The 20,785-nt window shown below is 44.3% G+C and overlaps 1 long non-coding RNA gene across 1 annotated transcript; it reads right to left on the reverse strand.

Annotated features, from left to right (window-relative positions):
- Positions 1-226: 226 nt before the first annotated feature.
- Positions 227-595, reverse strand: LOC128779432 (uncharacterized). The gene is made up of 2 exons (XR_011650515.1): positions 491-595; positions 227-404 (listed from the first exon to the last, which is right to left on the reverse strand). It is a non-coding gene; the product is annotated as an uncharacterized lncRNA (long non-coding RNA).
- Between the last annotated feature and the right edge of the window lie 20,190 nt (positions 596-20,785).

A 20,785-nucleotide genomic window follows, 5' to 3' on the forward strand; every position in this document is an offset into this window, starting at 1 on the left:
GGTCCTGTGTTCAGGGACATTGAACTCCCCCTGGTGTTCCCAGCCTCTCCTGCAGGGAGGTTTGTGTCTGGGCTCATGCTTTGTTTCCTTCACTGTGTCTCTTGCACAGTAATACACAGCCGTGTCCTCAGCTCTCAGGCTGCTCAGCTCCATGTAGGCTGTGCTTGCAGATTTGTCTGCCGTCATGGTGACTCGGCCCTGGAAATTCTGTGCGTAGCTTGTGCCCCCACTGTTAGGGTTAACTCTTCCCATCCACTCCAGGCCTTGTCCTGGGGCCTGTCGCACCCAGTGCATATAGTAGCTGGTGAAGGTGTATCCAGAAGCCTTGCAGGAGACCTTCACTGATGCCCCAGGCTTCCTCACCTCAGCCCCAGACTGCACCAGCTGCACTTCAGCGTGGACACCTGTGGAGAGGAGACAGAAGTGTTTGGAAATTCCCCTTGCCTCTTCCAGGACTCCTCCTCAATCCCCGGCCTGCAAAGCCCTTTACCTGTGGCCACTGCCACCAGGAAGAGTGCTCTCCAGCTCCAGTCCATGGTGAGGAGTTGTGCTGTCAGGACTTCTGTAGGGGTGGGTGTGGCTGTGGGAGATGCTCTCAGGGCACAGAGACCCACATTTAACTAGTGTACCTCTTCTCATTTGCATATTCATGAGGCAGGTGTTTTCATAGCTGAATAACTTGACCCTACCTGACAGAAGGACGAGGGCACAAGGAGCTTGCTCAGTGGGAGTCTGGGGCTCCATGTCTAATCAGTTTTGCAGGATATTGTCCCCTGCCAGGTCCCTCAGCTCTGTGCTGACATAGCTCCTTGCACTGAGGAACAGGCCTGCACAGGACATGCTCCACATTTTGAGCCCACCATTGAGTGTCATAGCGAACACTTGGATCTGTTCGGGGCTCAACACCTGGATGTCTTATTCCTGGATCAGTGTGTCTCAAAACACTGCACCTAGTGAGTTAACACAACCATCCTTGTTCCCAGGTCCTCACAATTCAAATATAAAGAAACCCTAGAAAAAACCCTTTATTCTTGTTCTCATGTTGTACCAAGTTTGGTAATTTCTCTGATAAATAGGATATTTACAGTCACCTAGTGTCTAACTCCTGTTTTAAATGATTTCATGAAAGCAGAAAGACTCAGGGCCTCACAAGTCAACCCCTCCCCAGCTCCTCTGCATTTGTTTCTGGGCAGAAGCCCTGAGCTTGTGGGTCCTGTGTGACCCCTGCTGCCCATCCCATGCTCTGCAGGGGAGGGTCCTGTCTGGACTCAGTGAAGGGACCTCTCAGGACCTCTACTCTAGAATTGAAGACAGTACCCTGACTGTAGGATGCTCCCCAGGGACATCATGTGCTCTTACATCTCTTGGCACAGAGAACTGACCTTACTAAACCCCAGTGACTTAGCAGGGAACCATCAAACCTGGGGTCTATGAAGCCACTAGGGAGCCCCTTCCCTGAGGCTGGCAGATGCCCTGACTCAGCCAATACCACAGAGTACAGAAGTTCTTGCGAAGTTTGGAATTCTCTGATGTCCTCTGGTTCCTCTGCCTGAAGGTCCCATCTGAGTACCCTGTATGAGGCCCTAATCCCACTGCACATCTACTGCTCAATAGATCACACACACAGTTATTTTTCTGCTGGTGCCCACTGCCCTACATGCACGTGTTCTGCTGCTGGCTGCTTTGGACACTGAGCTGTGTGGGGCTGGGCTGCACCATTGGCCCCAGGACAGACTCAGCCTTTTGTCTGCAGGAATATTTTCAGAGACTTCAAAGGTGAGCACAGAATCAGGAATCCAGAGAGGTTCTGAGGGAAAGTGTTACACGAAGAGACAACCAGACTGCACCTGTTCCTGGGAGTGTCCTTGTGTTTCAGGCCCCTGAATGCCCCACGGTGGGGCGGTCACAGCCTCTCCTACAGGGAGGTTTGTTTGTGGGCTCCCAGTGACTTCCCCCCATGTGTTTCTTGTTCAATAATACATGGCTCTGCTGCTGGCTGGCTCTTAAGCTGTTCAGGGTTTAAAACACCTGGCTCTTTTTTACTTATTAACTTTTAGAGAGAGAGAAAGGGAGGGTGAAGGAGAGGGAGAGAAACAACATTGTGTGATTGCCTTTCACAGGTCCCCCACTAGGGACATGGCCTAGACCCCAGGCATGTACCCTGACTGAGAATCGAACCAGGGATGCTTTGGGTTGCAAGCCAGCACTCAATCCACTGAGCCATACTAGCCAAGGCTAAATACACTTGGCTCTTGGAGGTGTCCCTGGTGATGCTGAGCTGAAAGGTCAGCATTGGGTTAGCATCTCTGCTTCCATCACTCCTTATAACACCAACCCACTCCAGCCCTTTAGCTGGAGCCTCGTGGGTCCAGTGCAGATGAGTGCTCATTAAAGAGCATCTAGAGGCAGTGCAGGAGAGGGTGAGCATCTGCCATGGATTCACCGGTACTGGGCCTGACTCCTGCAACCTGGGGCAGAACATCTGAGAATAAGGAACATCAGCTCCTCTCAGTGATGTGCATTCATCACCATCCCATAGCCCTTGTCTGACATCCTAGACAATTACCCTGAGGGCTTGTCACCAGGCACAGGAGGAGACCCGGAGATCTCATCTTCCCTAGAGCACAGCACTGCCTTCCCCAGAGACCTCAGTCCTGTGTGAGCAGAGAGCTGTGAGACCCCAAAGCCCAGGGGAGGATTTACTCTGGAGCTGAAAGTGGAATTTGCATGCAGGACAGCCTTTCCCCTATAAGTGGGGAGGGTCAGAGGTCCAACACCCTGACCATTCTGGGACCTCTGTGAGGATACCCCTTCTCTTGAACTCACTCACCATGCATGTCACAGAGAGGGGATCCAATGGTTTATGACAGACATGGGAATTAATCAAATGATGGGATCACCTTTCTGAGCATAAGAAGAAATGCTGGACTAGATGAGTATGTGATACTTTTGAATACTCATGCATCTTTCAAAAATATTTAAAAGGGATTTCTATTTATTCAGATATTTTCTGAAATGGAACAATTACCAAATATATATCAATGTAATTTTATATGCAAATAATGTCTACTTTGGTGTAAAGACTTAAAACATAGAGCAAGCCAGTTTCCATACAATATTTTCTTTATTTATAACATTATTTTTATCTGAGTAATTGAATCCCCAGCACAGGTGAAAAAGACTCATCCAAAAAAAAAAATGGGAGATTTTGATTGTGTCTACAGCTCCCTGTGAAAACTATTTTCATGCATGCCCATGGCATATTGCTGTGACCCGAAATAATTGCATGAGAAATTACATTGGTATTACATGGAAATATTAGAAATAACAATAGTAATTACGCACATGTACCATAGATGAATGTTCATATCTTGAAATGATTCCTACAGTGTTTTAACTGGCCTGTTTTCTCAGTCTAGTTTGGTCAGTTATGCTGGGGTTCACAGGGGGTTAATGAAGAGAATTCCTAACACAGATTTTCTCACTGGAAAGGGAACTTCTACCTCTACAGGAAACCTCACTCCCAGCCTCCCCTGTCCCTGCTTATGGAGGTGGTCACAGAACTCCAATGGCGCTGGGCTCTCCCACACAACGCATACCATTCTTAATGTGCAATAACACTTTCTTCCATCAGACATGTGATTTACAAATATAATCTTCCTGTATACTCTTGTCATTCAACTCCCTTAGTAGAATTTTTGGTGGGGGAAATGTTTTTTCCTATTAACAAATTTATTTTTATTACGCTTTTTAAAAATGAGTCTTGTTTTGTTGTTTTATTGAAATCTTTACAAAATTTGGACTCCCTCCATTGTCTGTGGAATAAAAAAATCTAGATTTGGCCAGAAAGGTCCTGAAAACTGGTAAAGCAATGGTGGTTGGAATCCTTAATATGATTGGAAAGTGTCAGTGTGACCAGGAGAGCAGTGTTTCATGGCATGAAGCCCTGATTTATGTCAGAATTTGATTCACTTGATAGCAATTTATATTGTGAATTTCCCTACAGTATGCAGCAGAGAAATCTAGAATATTCCTTGAGAAAATGCACCACGTAACTGCCAGGTAGATGAGGGGTGAACTACCCAGGGTGGGATGGAAATGCTAAGCAGACATGACAGGGACATGGTCTGGTCTGAGAGCTTCCTTCACAAGGATGAACGTGGCCAGGCAGTGCCAAGGTTGCAGAGAGACTAAGATAGACATAAAGAGATGGACTGGAACTGACACCTGGGCATGTAAACAGTTCAGTGAGAGCCCTTTGTCGATCTGTGTGTGCAGAACTAAAATTGGAAAGAGGAGCAGAGAACAGACCTAGTGATTGTGAAGACCTGGAGTGGACAGCACTCTCAGAGTGTGTGGGAGGAGGAATATGCCCCTCTGGATGGGCAGTGGGGTATTCAACCTTATTCTGAGGTCCAGAGGGTCATACATCAAATGCTCAGGGTATGTGTGGGAACAGGGTTGCATGGGCTATACTGTCCCCCAGTGGTCACTCTGAACCATGCAAGCAGCAAGAGTCTTGTAATTTAACAAATTCCTTTCCATCCACCCTAGATTTGGGTCAGGAAGAGTTCAATTCAGAGGCAGGATTTTACTCTCTGAAGAAGAGAGGAACACAAGGGCATGAACAATGAACCTATGTTGCATCATTTGCAGTGTCCTTATTAGTGACACATGTGGGAGCATCTCTGGGTGACTTGTTATTTGCAAATTGTGTGGTTCGACTTTAAGTGGAGAAACAAGTTGAATGATAGTTTACAGATTTTGAGTGAATAGAAATAACATAACTTTTAATTGTGTCAGTTCTGAGTCTGAAGTTTTCAGATGAAATTTGGTATCTGTGGAGCTCTGTTTACTGTTAAAAGGAAGTGAGTTCAGGCTCCCTGATCCTTCCTGCTTTCTTTCCTGACCATCAGTCCTGTGATGTCATTCTCATCACCCCCTTGGGCTTGTTAAACTCTTACATTGTTTCATGACTTGAGGTTTAGACAGCCAAGCGCACTATCCATTCGGTGCCTTTGTGACTGGACAGGACATTATGTGGCGAAAACTTCAATCAGGAACTGACCCTGATTGAGGACTGATAGAATGCTGTGATATCATGGACTGTACTGGAACCTGGAACACTGTCAACCCTCATCTCTGCTGCCAGAATGTCACCTCTGTGATGCTTGACCAGAGACAGGGGCATATGATTTCATTCTTGACTTTCATGTACTTCTTTTCACCAAGCTCACTTGCATTGTTCAGAAATAAGAAAATGTCCTAGAACTTTCTGTGGATACACTATGGTCCAAATCCCCAAACCTGAATCTGACCAAGATACACAGATGGTGCCCAGAAGTTGTCTTCAAGGGACTCTGTTCTAATTAGTGGGGAGGGACTGAGGTCACTGCCCCACGTCATTCTGGGTGCTGACCATATTCCAACTCTTGGACTTGATGGTGTCGGTAAATAATAGGAGAGCAATTGTGTTAGGAGACAACTTTGAAAAGTGTCAAATGGGAGGATCTTGGAAGATGGCGGCAACATAGGTGGGAGCGGAATCCCTTCCCCGCAACGCCAGGGAAATACCTAGCTGATCTGAGGAGCAGAGCGAACAGCCAACAGTATTCCAGCATATACGAAGATCAGAGACCAAAGATAGAGGACACTGAAAGATCTGACGGTGCGACAACAAAACCTGGAGTGCTGAAAAGACTAGAGTTAGACCGTGTTAAACACATAAACGTCAGCTCAAGACCAGTGAGCACAGGAGAGTAAGGAGACAGCACCACCGAATCCCATTGGCATTCTACCATAGAAGTTCATATCATAAACCCAGGGATTCAGAACAAAGCAATTTAAGAAGCAGAGGCCAACAAGAAGAGCCTCACAAACAATGGGAAGACAAAGAAACAATTCCCAAATGAAAGGAAAGGAGGAAGTCTCAGAAAGAATACTAACCGAAAAAGAGGCAAGTCAACTATCAGATACTGAGTTCAAAGCAATGGTCATCAGGAAGCTCACTGAGCTCTCTGAGCTCAAAGAGAACTACCAGAAACTACAAGGAAACTACAATGAACTAACTGCAAACTATATCAACATGAAAAAGGAAATAGAAAATATCAACAAGAGCCAAGAGGAAATGAAGAATACAATTTCTGAATTGAAGAACACAGTAGAAGGAATTAAAAGCAGACTTGATGAAGCAGAGGATCGGATCAGCGAGCTGGAGGATAAAGTAGAAAAAAACACCCAGAAGGAGCAAGAAAAGGAAAAGAGGCTCAGAAAGAATGAAGAGGCAATAAGGGAAATGCAGGACAACATGAAACGTAACAATATCCGTATAATAGGAATACCAGAAGGAGAAGAAGAAGAGCAAGGGATAGAAAACCTGTTTGAAAAAGTAATGATGGAAAATTTCCCTAATCTGAGGAGAGAAAAAGTCACCCAAATCCAGGAATCACAGAGAGTCCCAAACAAGAGGAACCCAAAGAGACCCACTGCAAGACACATCATAATTAAAATGGCAAATTTCCAAGACAAAGAGAGGATCTTAAAGGCAGCAAGGGAGAAAAAGGAAGTAACATACAAGGGAGCCCCAATAAGGTTAGCAACTGACTTCTCAATGGAAACGCTCCAAGCCAGAAGAGAATGGCAAAAAATATACCAAGTAATGAGAACCAGAGGCCTCCAACCAAGACTACTTTACCCAGCAAGGCTCTCAATCAAGATAGAAGACCAAATAAAGAGCTTCCCAGACAAAAGAAGTCTAAAAGAATACAGCTCCACCAAACCAGCTCTGCAAGAGATGCTAAAGGGACTGCTTTAAGGAAAGGAAGGAAAAGAGAAAGACAGAGGAACACAGGTAGGAAATAATGGCAATGAATAACTACCTATCGATAATAACCTTAAATGTAAATGGATTAAATGCTCCAATCAAAAGACATAGAACAGCTGAATGGATAAGAAAACATGACCCACACATATGCTGCCTACAAGAAACCCATCTCAGGACAAAAGACTTACACAGACTGAAAGTGAAGGGCTGGAAACAAATTTTCCAAGCAAACGGACAGGAAAAAAAAGCAGGGGTAGCAATACTCATATCAGACAAAATAGACTTCCAAAGAAGGGCCATAAAGAGAGACCCAGAAGGTCACTTCATAATACTCAAAGGAAGAATCCACCAAGAAGACATAAACATTATAAATATATATGCACCCAACATAGGAGCACCCAAATACATAAAGAAAATCTTGGAGGATTTCAAGAAAGATATTGACAGCAACACAATTATAGTAGGGGATTTTAACACCCCACTATCAAAAATGGACAGGTCTTCCAAACAAAAGATTAACAAAGATATTGTGTCACTTAACAATACCCTAGAGGAAATGGACTTAACTGATATATACAGAGCTTTTCATCCCAAAGAAGCAAAATACACATTCTTTTCAAGTGTCCATGGAACTTTTTCAAAGATAGACCACATGATAGGACACAAAGCAACCCTCAACAAATTCAAGAAAATTGAAATCATATCAAGCATCTTCTCTGACCACAAGGGTCTGAAACTAGAAACCAACCCCAAGGGTAAAAACCCAAAACACTCAAAATCATGGAGACTGAATAGCATGCTATTAAACAATGAATGGGTCAAGAATGAGATTAGGGAAGAAATCAAAAACTTCCTGGAAACAAATGAAAACGAACTCACAACAACCCAAAACCTATGGGACACAGCAAAGGCAGTCCTGAGAGGGAAGTTCATAGCAATACAGGCCTACCTTAAGAAGTTAGAAACAGTTCACACAAACAACCTAACCCTACGCCTACAAGAACTGGAGGAACAACAACAAAGACAGCCCAGAGCAAGCAGAAGGAAGGAAATAACCAAGATCAGAGCAGAACTAAATGACATAGAGACTAAAAGCACAATTGTAAGGATCAATGAATCCAGAAGCTGGTTCTTTGAAAAGATAAACAAAATCGACAAGCCTTTAAGTAGGCTTATCAAGAAGAAAAGGGAGAGGATCCAAATAAACAGAATTAGAAATGAAAGTGGAGAGATTACAACTGATACCACAGAAATACAAAGGATCGTAAGAAATTACTATGAAGACCTATATGCTAAGAAATTTGAAAACCTAGATGAAATGGACACATTTCTAGAAAAATATAATCTTCCAAAACTGACTGAAGAAGAAGCAGAAAACCTGAACAGACCAATATCAGCAAAGGAAATTGAAGCAGTCATCAAGAAACTCCCATCACACAAAAGCCCTGGACCAGATGGTTTCACAGGAGATTTCTACAAAGCATTTAAGGAAGAACTAACCCCTATCCTTCACAGACTATTCGAAAAAATCCAAACTGATGGAAGACTCCCAAACTCTTTTTATGAAGCCAACATCATCCTAATCCCAAAACCAGATAAAGACACAACGAAGAAAGAAAACTTTAGGCCAATATCGCTGATGAACATAGACGCTAAAATTCTCAACAAAATATTAGCAAACCGCATCCAGCAATATATTAAAAAGATCATCCACCATGATCAAGTGGGATTCATCCCAGGGATGCAAGGATGGTACAATATTCGCAAATCAATAAACATAATACATCACATCAACAACAGCAAAGACAAAAATCACATGATCATATCAATAGATGCGGAAAAAGCGTTCGATAAGATACAGCACCCATTTCTGATAAAGACACTCAGCAAAGTGGGAATAAAGGGAGCAGTCCTCAACATAATTAAGGCCATATATGAGAGACCTACAGCCAACATCACATTCAATGGACAAAAACTTAGAGCTTTCCCACTAAGATCAGGAACAAGACAAGGATGCCCTCTCTCACCACTCCTATTCAACATAGTATTGGAAGTCCTAGCCACAGCAATCAGACAAGAAAAAGCAATAAAAGGCATCCAAATTGGAAAGGAGGAAATGAAACTGTCACTATTTGCAGACGACATGATAGTGTACATGGAAAACCCTATAGACTCCACTCAAAAACTACTCGACCTAATAAATGAATTTGGCAAAATAGCTGGATACAGAGTCAATACCCAGAAATCAAAGGCATTCCTGTACACCAACAACGAAACTGCAGAAACACAAATCAGGAAAAAAATCCCATTCGATATAGCAACAAGAAAAATCAAGTACCTAGGAATAAACCTAACCAAGGAGGTAAAAGACCTGTACTCAGAAAACTACACAACACTGAAGAAAGAAATTAAGGAAGATACAAACAAATGGAAGCATGTACCATGTTCATGGATTGGAAGAATTAACATCATCAAAATGGCCATACTACCCAAAGCAATTTATAGATTCAATGCAATCCCTATTAGAGTACCCATGACATATTTCACAGATATAGAACAAACATTGCAGAAATTCATATGGAACCATAAACGACCTCGAATAGCAGCAGCAATTTTGAGAAAGAAGGACAAAGCAGGAGGTATCACAATACCTGATATCAAACTGTATTACAAGGCCACGGTAATCAAAACAGCCTGGTACTGGCATAAAAACAGGCACATAGACCAATGGAACAGAATAGAGAGCCCAGAAATAAACTCAAATCTATACGATCAATTAATATTTGACAAAGGAGGCAGGAGCATAAAATGGAGCAAAAACAGTCTCTTCAACAGATGGTGTTGGGAGATCTGGACAGCTACGTGCAAAAAAATGAAACTCGATCACCAACTTACGCCATACACGAAAATAAACTCAAGATGGATAAAAGACTTAAATATAAGTCGTAACACCATAAAAGTCCTTGAGGAAAACATTGGCAGGAAAATCTCAGACATTCCACGCAGCAACATCCTCACAGACACATCCCCTAAAGCAAGGGACATAAAGGAAAGAATAAACGAATGGGACCTCATCAAAATAAAAAGCTTCTGCATGGCTAAAGAAAACAGCACCAAATTACAAAGAGAACCAACAATATGGGAAAACATATTTGCCAATGATACCTCAGACAAGGGCCTGATCTCCAAAATATATAAAGAACTCACACGACTCCACTCCAGGAAGACAAACAACCCAATTAAAAAATGGGCAAAGGACTTGAACAGACACTTCTCCAAGGAAGACATACAGAAGGCCCAGAGACATATGAAAAGATGCTCAGCATCACTAGCCATTAGAGAGATGCAAATTAAAACCACAATGAGGTATCATCTCACACCAGTCAGAATGGCCAACATAAACAAATCCACAAACAAATGTTGGAGAGGATGGAGAGAAAAGGGAACCCTCGTGCACTGTTGGTGGGAATGCAGACTGGTGCGGCCACTGTGGAAAACAGTATGGAATTTCCTCAGAAAACTAAAAATGGAACTGCCCTTTGACCCAGTAATTCCGCTGCTGGGATTATACCCTAAGAACACTGAAACACCAATCCAAAAGAATCTGTGCACCCCAATGTTCATAGCAGCACAATTTACAATAGCCAAGTACTGGAAGCAACCGAAGTGCCCATCAGCAAACGAGTGGATCCAAAAACTATGGTATATTTACACAATGGAATTCTACGCAGCAGAGAGAAAGAAGGAGCTTATACCCTTTGCAACAGCATGGATGAAACTGGAGAGCATTATGCTAAGTGAAATAAGCCAGGAAGTGAGGGACAAATACCATATGATCTCACCTTTAACTGGAACATAAGCAATAGAAGGAAAAAGCAAACAAAATATAACCAGAGACATTGAAGTTAAGAACAATGTAACAATAGCAAGGGCGGGGGTGGGGGGTGGGGGCGGGGACAGTGGGTAGAGGGGATTACAGGAACTACTATAAAGGACACATGAACAAATCCAAGGGGGAGGGTGGAGAGGGGGGAGGGAAGTGGGTTCACCTGGGGTGGGGTGAAGGGATGGGGAGAAAAGGCATACAACTGTAATTAAATAACAATAAAAAAAAATGTTAAAAAAAAAAAAGAAAAGTGTCAAATGACAGCCCTTCTTTCTACATTTAAAATTTAAAGTTGGACTGGATGAGAGGGCCCTACTATTTTGATCCCATTAATTTCAATAGCATGTTAAGAAAGATTAACATTATACCCAATCATCTTCCCAAATTCAAATGAATATATGTAGGAGAGTCATCTTTGCTGGACTGGAAATCATAATGTTATGTAAAGTAACATTTGATGTAAATTTTGATGTAAAATTAAGAGAAAAATAAAGAACAATCTTTCATTTGACCTAGCTGAGGCCCATGGTCCTGCAGGTGGTGGTGCAGATGCAGCCTCTGTCCCAGTCCAGCTCCACGAAATGGGCCACCTGCTGCCCAGTGTCCAGTCAAGGGCCTGCAGCTAAGACAGGTGTTAGACACGCTGTGTTGTTCCTTTCATCTCACTTCACCCAGGGCTGTAAAGCCCCTGCACACAGGTGACCCACTCAGGAGGCCTCCCAAGTTCCTAGACCACATGCGATGCTGAGACCCTGGAGTCACTGTCTCCCAGTTAGACAGAGGCACTGACTCTGGGTCAGCAGGTGTTCTGAGATGTGTGAGGATGGTGAGACCTGCTTTCGGGTCATACAGATCAGTTTGGAACCTGCCATCCCTGCATTCACCTGAGACCCTGAGCAGGGGATTGGAGACTGATATCCTGGGGAGAGGACTGGGAGTCCATGGCGGGCCAAAGTTACAGATGGAGGGAAGCCAAAGGCAGGGTAGGTGTACTTTACATTAAATGACTAAACTGAAGTGAAAAATATGATGGGATTTAACAGCCTGGTAAATGCTTAAAACCTGATTTACTTCACCAAATATCATGCAGTCCATAAACAGAAAATACCCACTGAAGTGCCTATTATTTTATAGGGCACAGCAAGGCCTGGAGTGCTTCTGAGAGACTGAGGACATCCATGGAACACATGTGAGATTTTCTCTGGTGATGAACGACTCATGAGATTCCCCCTTTGTTGACAAGAGAGCTGTGAGTGAGGAGTTAGTGCAGCCATGTGGTGTCTAGGTGGCATGTTTGATGGGAATGTCCCAACTGCTCTGAAGGTGTGGGTGGAAACCTGTGAGAATCCCTGGGCACAGTCCAGTATGACCAGCATAAAGGAAAGATAGGTGGACGTCAAAGGAGAGAAGCAGTTAGAATGTCTCCTCCAATAGGCAATGCACCTGTTCTCCAAAGGACCCTGTGCTTTGTAACCCTGCCCTGTCCTCTCCTCCATCATGGAGAAGAACTGAGCTCAATTATGGCTCTGTCCAGCCTAACGCTGTGTGTCCTCACCTGTACTAAAGGGCCCTCAGAGTGGATATGTCCTCTCTGCCCTCATATGTCCTTGTGATGCTGCCCTGAGACACATTCTGGTGAGCATCTGGGTGTCTCTGTGTCTTTGTGTCCTTGTTCTCAAAGAGCTTTGAAGACTCTGAGGCCAGGACAAGCGGATCTTGTTAAAAGTCTTATTTTTCTCACTCCCACCCCAGGTGAGAGCAGAAGGAAATGTTGGTTACCTGCTCAGAGGATGTTGCAAAGTAGAAATTCATGGGGAAAAAAGTCTCCAGAGAAGGGTGGGCCCATTTTGTGCAGGATGGTCCTGTGTGTGGTGGGCATCATGGACAATCATGCAGCCCACCCCCTTCCTGGTGACACTCAGAATCAGAGGGTGTTGGGCTCCAATGATGTGCCACCCACATCGTATCTCACCTGAAGATGCACCAGGCCCTTGTAATGCCCTGCAGGCCTCTCAAGACAGGACCCACCCACTCTTCTTGTCCCACACATCCACCTCACACACTGGTCTCAGCTCAGGGACCCCTGTGGCCAAAGACCCTGGAACAGACTTCCCCTCTTCCCATATTCCAATTCACTGGAAACATGCATGGGGCACTTATAACCCTTCTGAGGTTCTTGCCCCAAACATTCACTGTGCTAATCTATTTTAAGTGGACACAGTGACATTAAGCACACTCACAAAGTTGTGCAACCATCATCAGCATCCAAATCCAGAAATGCTCACTTTCCCAAACTGGCTCGCTGCCCATTACATAATAACTCCCTGCTTCCTGTCCCTGCTCCAGCCACCACATTCTGTGCTGTGTCTCCAAGCCTTTGGCCACTCCAGGTTCTCACAGACATGGAAGCTCATAGTCATTGTGATTCTGAGAGTGACACATTTCTCTGGGCATTGTGTCTCCAAGGCTCGTCTGTCTTTGCATCTGTACACTTTCTCTCCTTTAAAGGGGGAATGATATTTTCTAGTGAGGTCGGAGCACATAGTGCTTATTGAGTTTCCTATTCCATCTCTCCTGTTTACATCATAATGCAATTGATTGTAAACAGGTGTTCTCACTATTTTCCTGAATAGGAAGGAGGGGGCACAGCACAAGGAAGGCCAACAAGAAACTCAGGTTAAATGAGTCAACACATGATCACGTGAAATGGACAGGAAGCAGCCGTGACCAGATGCTGTGCTGAGATAGAACAAACAGTAATAATTTCCAAGTGTTGCTCATGGTCCTCTGTCGCAGCCACCCATCCATTCTGGAAGCCTCAGGATGAGAAGGATGAGATGAATGAGGGGCATGGATGCATAGCCTGTTTCATGGGGGCAGGGTTGATGGGGCCCTGGGTCTGACAGAGACTGAGTCACACTTATGTCAACCTTGTGTTCCTGGGACTGAGGCACACATCCCACCACTACAGTGTGTACCTGAGGAAATAAGAGATTGTGACAGAAAGAAGGTTTGAGGGAATTTGAGGAGCAAGTATAACGTGAAGGTTGCAGAGGAGTCTCAAGTTTATTTTTCATCCGGGGACTCAGGCCTGAGTCTCAGGAGGAACACTTGTGTCCTGGATGCTGAAGGTAGAACCAAAGCTCATGTGGATGCTACAGTTCCAAGGCCATCAAGCATGATTGTCCCCCTGGTCCCCTGCAGGCCTTCAATAATAAGGCAGGACCTCCCACATTAGTGTCTGACATCTGAGACACTCACCCTGAGGGGTTGTTACCAGGCACAGGGAGAATCCCAGTGGTTTCATCTTCTTCTAGAGCATAGACTACAGCTATTTCTTCCCCAGAGACTCAGCCTATGTGAGGAGAAAACTGCGAGCCTCCACAACCTAGGACAAGATTTACCTTCGATCTGGAAGAGAAATTTGCATGTGGGACAGCCTTTTCCCTGCATGTGGGACCGCACTAATGTCCACTGCCCAAGTCATTCTGGGACCTCTGTGGGGACATCTTTTCTCTTGAAATCACTCAACCTGTGATTCAGGTGTAGGGGATATCCTGGACTATGAGACACACTGAAATTAGATCAATGGTGAGCCTCTCTTTTCTGAGCATAAAAAGAAAAGTTTGATTAGGTGAGTGGGTGACACTTCGAATTTCATGTATCTTTAAATTATTTTTTAAAAGGATTACCATTTTGGGGCACTATCTGAATAGCAAAACTCTAGTATATCCATAAATACAAAAATAATATAACAGAATCATACAAACAATATCTATTTTTGCTAACAAATTCAGAAATGAAGGGTAGTTATTCTCAGTATCTTGTTTCTTAATTTATGATGCCATTTTTTTCCCCAGTAATTTCCTCCCAAGCACAGACATTTAGGTCATTCTGAATTCTTTTTTTTTTAAATTCTAATTTCTTTGTGATTCTATTTACTTATTTTTAGAGAGAGGGGAAGGGAAGCAGAAAGAGGAGAGAAACATCAATGTGTGGGCGCCTCTCGCACGCCCCCTACTGGGGACATGGCCCAGAACCCTGGCATGTGCCCTGATTGTGAATCCAACCAGCAACCATTTGTTTTGTAGCCCTCACTCAATCCACTGAGCTACACCAGCCGGGGACATCCTGGATTCTTGATGTTGGAAGTTTTTTGATGGTTTCTAAGGCCCCTGTGCAAAGTGCTCCCTCACACAAGCCCTTTGCACATTGCAGAGACTCCACAAACCAATCACATCAGAAAAAATCACATTGTCACATGAATAAAAGATTAGAAATAAAAAGTAAATATGTTTGTTTACAACTTGTAATTCTACATTTGTTGAGATGATTATGGCCGTGGTTTAACTGATCTGTTTTCTCAGACTAGTGTTGTCAGTGATGTTGTGGTTCAGGGGCCGAGCAATGAAGAGAATTCTAAGTACAGATTGGCTCATTGGAAAGGGAACTTCCACCCTCACAGGAAATCCCCACTCTGAGCCTTTCTGAGCCCAGTTTCTGGGGATGATCTCTATGGTCAGAGGGTCATGGGATCTTCCACACAACCTAAAAAGGTCTTAATGTATAATAAACTCTTTCTTCCCTCAGACAGGAAATTTGGAAACATAGTCTGCAAGTTCTCATCTGTGTGTTTATTAGCTTAATGGATTATTGTGTGGGGGGGATTCTTTAATTTTAACACAGTCTAATGTATCAGTATTTTAATGGATCTTTTATTAGGTGTTTTTGTCCAATGATCTCCCCAGAAAAACATGAGTCTCCATTATCCATGTTTATTGGGTACAGCAGACATAGGGGCTAGAGCAGACACTTTGCAAATGGGTGAGGGGAAGATGCTGGACATAGAGTCACATACAGAACCAGGCCTTGTTTTCATGAACACAGTTTACTAGACATATGGGTTTAAAGACTTTTTAAGAAAGAATCCACAAGGAAGTACAGGGCATGATAGAGATAGTTTATATTATGTTAGAAAACAGGAGTTAGAGATAGAAATGTTAAAGATTCTGAAGGTACAGATCAAGAGAAACAAGGAGCATGTCATTGGAAAAAAGTGGAAAAGGCATTTCTTGTTACCCATTCACATTTTCACAGTGTCTCTGTTACATTTGGTAACAAGGTCACAGGTCCAGAGGATGAGCACTTAGAAAACTTTCAGGTTATTACACCTCTGGTCACAACATGGCTCACCCAAGCTGAATAATTCACCGGGGCTCCCTCAACATTGACAGGGAAGGGGGGACACCCCTGACCGGAGGAGCTATGGTGATGGTGTGTCCAGATAAACATCCTTTCATTGAACAAAGACAATTGACTCAATCCAAGTTTGTCGTCATACTCATCCTCATCATCACCATAATCATCTTCATCACCATCACCATCATTACCAACACCAATTGCTTTCTTGTAATCAAAATCCCTTTTCTTTTCTGTAGACATGTTTGTAGTTCACACATTATGACATTTATCTCATTTTTGCTCATTTTTATGATTTTTAAGTGAAATAGGTAGTTACCATTTTTATTATGTTATATTTGACTGCTGACAAATGAAGTCTCATTCCTGCCTCTTCTTCAAGCACCCCACACAGGAAATCTGATAAGAGTCTGGGTCCCCTCTTTAGATGTCATTGGGAGACTGAAACCACTCAATCCCCTAAAGCAGATTCCCCTCATGTACACCTTGTCAAAATGAAAGCCCTCAGCCAGTCTCTTTTCCTGGCTCCATCAAAGCATGTTGACATTGCTGAAGTGCTCCTCCTGTTCTTCCCAGAAATTTCAACTATGTGTGCGATAAACATTCCATGTCCTTTTGGTGAGGTTTTGTCATCAGCCTGGACATCCACACAAAATTGTGGGTCCCTCTGCTTCTGTGAGATGTAACCTGCATCTGGTGCTTTGGGCATGATGCCAAGTTGATGACCATCACCACTAGGCATCTTTGTTTCCTGGTGTTGGATCCTTATGCTCTGGTGACCACTGCCCAGCAGGCACGTGCCCTGCAGCTGGTCAGCTTGGAAACTGAGCTGTGTGGGGATGTGCCACACTGTTGGGTCCAGCACAGCCTCTGGTTACATTAAACTACAGGGTCAGAATGATTGATCATTCATTGGAATTGGACACAAGGGCGTCTGAAAACTAATCTGCCGCCTGTCCACAAGAGAGTATTGTATGTCTTTACGATAAATATTTCTAACTGAGAGAATTCAGAGGTGAGCACAAAATCAGGAAACCAGAGAGGTTGCCTGAGGGAAATTGTGACAGGAAGAGAAAACTGCACAGGAAACCAGTCCAAACCTCCACCTACAACTGCTCCTGGTGTTGTCCATCTTCAGGGACACTCATTGCCCTCCGGTGGTCACAGCCCCTTCTTCAGAGAGGTGTGCGTCAGGCCTCACACTGAGTTTCCCTCTCTGCGAGTCTCACACAGTAATACATGGCTGTGTCCTCAGTTCTCTAGCTGTTCATTTGCAGATAGTGCATTTGGAAACATCTCTTGAGATGAAACTGCCTTTCAAGACACAGTGTATTCTGTTGTGAGACTGTTGCTTTTGTTTCTAATAACACCTATCCACTCCAGTCCCTTTCTGGAGCCTGGCCAAACCAGGTTATAGAATGGTCACTGGAAGTGATTCCAGAGCCTCTGTAGGAGAGCCCCAGAGACCTGCAGGTTGTCTCAGGTCCTCCCAGACTCCACCAGCTGCACTTCACACTGGAAACCTACAAACACAAGATATCAGGTCAGGAAACTCTCTACGGCCTTGTATCTCTCAGGTGTATCCACTCACATACCTAGTGTCTCCCATTCTCTATAGATTACCTGTGAAAATAGCAACAAGGAAATCCCAGCCGAGACCAAACTCCATGGTGAGAGTTCTGTGTTCTGTCCTGAGCAGGGGCTGGGAACATGTGGAAATCCCGGTTTAGGTTCCTGTCCCAGGACTGCAGGGTCAAGGCTGGGTTGATTTTCATGAGCAGAGGGGCCTTATTTGCATGTCCTCCTACTATATAGGGAACCCTGGGGCTGCATGGTGACATGAAGGACATAGTTCCTGAGTGTTACATGCCTGAGGGTGCATGTCTGTTGACCATTACTCCCCACATTTGAGCCTGTGTCATCCCCACTGACCCAAGTGCTCAATGAGATGCATACATGATGTAGGAGAGTAAATTTTCATAAGTCACAGATATTTAAAATGATATATATCTTTGAAAATCTCAAAAAATGAACACACTGAGGAAATTCAATACTCATGACAACAGGGAGCATTAAAAGTGCAGGAGGTTCCTGTTCACGTCACGGGAAGTTCCATCTGTCCTATTTCTTCTACAAAGCAGTCTGAGTAAGAACTAAGAACAGAGTGACTCTAGAGCTCATGGATACCGTGTTGGAGGAGCGGGAGGGTCTGTGTTGTTCTTTGGGAGACAAAAGAGTGAACTCTCCAGAGAAGCAGATAGAGATCCTGGGACCTGTTTCTCTATTGGAGTTTAGTGCTGGATATGCAGCACCTTTGCTGCCTCATTTCTCATTCCCCACATTTTGTGGTAAAACCAGGTCAGACATGTGGGATACAGAGGAAACTCAGTCATGACTAGATGTGCTTAGGCGAAGATTTTTGTAGAAATTGAGGAGTAAGTGTGTTGAAATTTTAGAAATTAGATTATGGAAAACTTTGGTGGAAACCACTAATAGAAAATAAGAGATATAAATAAAATCATAATTTATATGAAAAGCATTATTTTCTTTATCACTGATTACACAATGAATAAATCATTCAAATAACCTCCCATTACTAGAGCTGGTTGATCTGACATTGTGTTACACTGTTTGTCCTTGTGGGTTCAGCCTGATGCTCTCTATTAAGATGTGAATTTACGTGGATGGTCAACCTAACTTTTATCAGGGAGCAGGGGACGGGGTAGAATGGAGCCCCCTGATTGTTTGATCGTTAATTTCATAAGAAACATCTCCTGTCTCTCCCAGTCTCTATTCATGTCTGCATGTGACCCGTGGGAGTTTGTCACCATGGCCACACATAGTGGGCTTCCTCTGAACTTGAACCTGATGCACTCATAGTATAGACATGAAAATGGAAAAAGGAACTCCATGCATGGGGGTCAATTACATGGATGTTGAGTGAACCTGGTTTGAACTGGCACTTTTTCTCTGACTTCCAATATATACAAGAAAAATATGTGTACATTGCAGTGCCGGGCATGTGGTAATTGTTTCTGTTGACATAGGGACAGAACACAGGCTGAATGTGGGTCTTCCATTGTCAAGGGTGTGCCCACGCTGCTCCCTGCAGTGATGACTTCAGTACCTGCCCAGAGACAGGGGCACTCACGGGGTTTTGATCTCAGGTGAGGAGAATCCACAGGATCTCACCCTGAGGGAGGGCTGAAAGAAGGCTGTGATTTCATAGACTGTTCTGGAACCTGGACTTTGCTGCCAGAATGTCATCTGGGTGATGCTGGGCCAGAGTCAAGAACATAGAAACCCCCCTTTACTTGCATGTACTTACTTCTCCCCAAGCACAATTCCAATTTTCAGAATAAGAGAATGTACTATAACTTGGTAAGCATCACTTCATCCAAATCACCAAAAGTAACCCTGATCCCCAGATGGCATCTCAATGAAACACTTCATTTAGTGGACAAGGATGCTCCAAACATGTCCCCTCACAATCAGAACAAACAACAGGAGCCCTTTCTGCAGCATCTTCTCTGCCTCTTCCCCACAGTGTATCTGGTCTCCTGAAACCTCCCTGAATTTCTGATGTGCCTGTGGTAGCATCAGTCCTGGTCTCAGATCCGGACTATGTGTGAGGAAGTCAGGAAGCCATCACTCTTTCATTTCCTCTGCCCAGCCAAACTTCCCCACACCTCATGGTCTGTGACACTCAGCATGTGGGTCATCACCCTGTGTCTCTCACACAGTAATACATGGCCAAGTCCTTGCCATTGAGACTGCTCAGCCCAATGTAGGCTGTGCTCATGGACATGTCTGCAGTCATGGTGACTCTGCCCTGGAACTTCTGTGTGGACTTGTTTCACCATCATCAGGGTGATTCTCCCCATCCACTCAAGCCCTGGTCCTGGGGACTTTCACACCCAGTGCATCCAGTGCCTGATGAAGGTGTATCCAGAATCCTTCCAGAGATATTCACTGAGGCCTCAGGTCTCCTCACCTCAGCCCTCGACAGCTCCAGGTGCATCTGGGAGTGGACAACTGTGGAGAGGAGAAAGGAGTGGGTGGAAATGCCCCTTGACTGTCCTTGGTCCCCCTGAACCTGTGGACTGGAGAGTTCCTTATCTGTAGTCACTGCTACCAGGAAGAGTGCTCTGCAGCTCCAGTCCATGGTGAGGGGCTGTGCTGTCAGGACTTCTGTAGGGGACACTGTCAGTGAATCTCAAGGCACAGAAAGACCCACATTTAACCCAGTCTACCTCTTCTCATTTGCATATGGCAGAGTGTTTCCCAGCTGAAGACTTGAACCCATCTGAGAGAAGGTAGAGGACACAGGGACAATGCTCCGAGGGAGTCTGAGGGTCCAAGTCCTATACAATGTTGTAGGATTTGTGTCCCCTGGCAGATCTCTGAGCTCTGTGCTGATACAGCTCCTCCCATAGAGGAACAAGCTCCCACAGGACATGCTTGTCATTGTGTACCCACATTTAAGAGACATGGAGACCACCTGGACCAATTCTGGGCTTTAATGTCTGAATGTCTTCTTCCTGGATCAGTGTGTCTCCAAAAGTCTCCACCTAGTGTGTTAATAAAACCATCCCTGTTCACAGTTCCTTACAAGTCAAATATCAATAAGCCCTAGAAATACCATTGACTCTGGTTCTCATTTATCAAGGTGTTTGGTGAATACCCTGACAGAATAGGATATTTAGTCACCACATGTCCAAATCTTCTTTTAGAGATTTTCATGGAAAGAGACACAGGTCCTCACAGGAAATCCCTTCCCAGCTCCCCCTGCAACTGCTCCTGGGTCAGGTGTTCTGAGCCTCTGGGTCCCGCCCACCCCCTGATGCCAGTTCTGCACCATGCTGGGGAGGTTCCTG

Source organism: Desmodus rotundus, chromosome 10 (assembly GCF_022682495.2).
Source record: "Desmodus rotundus isolate HL8 chromosome 10, HLdesRot8A.1, whole genome shotgun sequence".
Lineage (NCBI taxonomy): Eukaryota > Metazoa > Chordata > Mammalia > Chiroptera > Phyllostomidae > Desmodus > Desmodus rotundus.